Source organism: Vigna umbellata, chromosome 9 (assembly GCF_029865625.1).
Source record: "Vigna umbellata cultivar VRB3 chromosome 9, Vumbellata_1.0, whole genome shotgun sequence".
NCBI lineage: Eukaryota > Viridiplantae > Streptophyta > Magnoliopsida > Fabales > Fabaceae > Vigna > Vigna umbellata.
The window spans coordinates 30,237,604-30,240,108 of record NC_142173.1 but is presented as its reverse complement, the minus strand read 5'-3'; the positions used below and the strand labels follow the sequence as shown (position 1 = coordinate 30,240,108).

At 39.0% G+C, this 2,505-nt stretch overlaps 1 pseudogene; it reads right to left on the bottom strand.

The window, feature by feature from the left end:
* Positions 1–565: 565 nt before the first annotated feature.
* On the bottom strand, positions 566–1,471 carry LOC148193162 (mitochondrial uncoupling protein 5 pseudogene; annotated as a pseudogene).
* Between the last annotated feature and the right edge of the window lie 1,034 nt (positions 1,472–2,505).

Genomic DNA, 2,505 nt, shown 5'->3' with positions numbered 1-2,505 from the left:
TACTTTTTTATACTTTTTTCTACATAAAAATGTGTAAAATAAATATAAATATATGTCATTCTAATATTCAAAAAAAAATACTTGAATTGTATTGTTTGTTGACCGAGAGGAGGGGATAAAGAATGAGGCAGAAGAAATCCATAATTAGGGCCAATGTAACAACATTGCATTCCCGATACTTTTACTTAAAACGTTATTTCCTAGAAGAAATATGAGCCACAAATCAAATTAGGCGCATTTCAAAAACAGAAGAAGTAAGTTTCGGGACTAAGAACAACCTTTGAGCAGTGAGATATCCAACAACAAGAAGCACAATTGTAAAGGAAAAGGAAAAAGTATACGAAAATTATTTGTCCGTTTCCCGATTATAAAGGGAACAGTTAACAATACCAATTAAATCTGCATTTTTTAACTACATAACACAAAATCTTAAAACTAAACAATAGTACCTAGCAAAATAACTTTAAGAACTAAATAAAAACTCCATATTTGTTTTTTCAAAGTGACTCTATAATTATGAAACCTATGGAAACATTTTTTTCTTTCGTCATCATCATCCTCGTACTTAGAAATCCTTAAGCAAGTTGCGAACTTGTTCTAACGTGACGAACAGCGCAACCGTGAAGGGTCCCTGTCTCGAAATCGTGGGGACAAAACCTTTGTATAGAGCCATGGGACCCTCCGCACGCATAGTCTTCAAGGCACAGTCAAGTGCACCGGAGTACGGCGGCGGCGCCCCGTGCTCCACCTTCATGTTCATCACCCTAGTCTTGATCACATCGACGGGGTTGGACATAACCGCAGCCACAAACCCCGCCGCGAAACTCGCCGTTACATGGGTCCCGAGCCCATCACGCATGACACCCTTTTCCAAAATCATCTCCTTGAACTGGTCGTAAGAGGCAAGTTGTGAGGCCGTGACTATCATAGCGCGGTTCACCGTAAGTGATGAGCCACGCCATAGACTGGTGACACCTTCGTCTTTTGTCATTCTCGTGATGGCATCAACGACGGACTTATAGTTTCGTCGTTGAGATGGAGGAAGTCTCCCGTCGGCTTGCATGCGGACCATTGCCACGTCGGCGGGGTTTCCGACGGCTGCGCCTATTCCACCGGCGATTAGCCCTGCCGTGATCTTGTAGGTTAGGGGCATGGTGCCACTGGCAAAGTTGGGATCAGACCATTTCTTTTTTAGCACGTCGTAGAGTCCCATGCGGGTGGTAGAATAGAGAAGCTGGCGGAGAATAGTGGCGGAGACGCCGGAGAAAAGCGCGGTGACACCTTCTTGTTGTACTAATTTGACGCCGACGGAAATGGGACCCACCTTGGGTGGCGGTGCATGGACGAAGCTAGGGTGGAAGGCTGTCTCTCCTTGGAGCTGCATTCGGACCTTGATGAGATCAAGAGGGTGGGTGGAACACCCTGCGATCACGGAAGCGATGCCTCCTTCCACAAAACCTTTCACGCCCATTTCGAGTTGGATGAAAAAGTTTACTGCTTTGTAATAGTGAAATTGGGGAGGTGGATGGGGTTGATTTTGTCAGAAAATTTTCCGGGAAAAGCTTGAAGGAAAAAAATAATGGAAACTATGTATATATAGAAGAATGAAGTTAAAAGCTTTGGGTTATCTCGCTAGGGACCGAAAGCTGTGAAACAAGATTGAGGAGAAGCTTTGGGTTTGTGAAAAATATAGTGAGAAAAAGGATGGTTTGCGTTGCAGGGGAAGGGAATTTATAGGTTTGTTACGAAAGGAAGAAAGAAGGAAGCTAGGATTTGGCGCAGCAAAATCTGAAAATGAATTAATAGACGCATTTGTGAGGGCTCTCCAGATTTTTCGCTTCCTTATTAATTAATTTATGTTTCATTTGAACACTTTAAAATATTGAATTTGACCTCTCTTAGTTAAACGGCAGAGTTGATGTTGCATGTTTAGATTTGCAATAGTGTCCAAAAATATAGGAGAAGAAAAGTAGGGCCTTTTGACTTTTGAATTTGACCTTTTTCGTGAGTCATCATGGGTGACTCCAGCAGCAAAGACTTCTCACACGTTGTCTCGTTTGAAGTTTGAACGAGGCAGTCATACACTGGTGTTTGCAATAGAGGTGAGGGCTTCGATCACTCTGTTTAGCGTTGTTTGAATGTAATGTAATATCATTCATTTCTGTTGTAATTCTAAATTTTACTATTTTTTAAATAAATCATCAAGTATAAAAATAAATTAAAATGGCTTCTATATTTAAAAATATATATTTCTTTCAACGACTAAATAAAACATTTGAATCATAAAAAAAAGTTATTTTATGTCAACAATCATATAAAATACTATTTAGAAAATAAATTTTATAAAACTTTGTGAAGTAAAAATTAAAAGAAAAATTAAAAGTGATAGTTGAACAAAACATTGTATAAATATTTGATACACACAATTTTTTTATCGGGACATTACTCTTTTTTTTATTCATTTCTTTTATCTAAAAGTATAAATCTTCATGTTTTTTACTATCA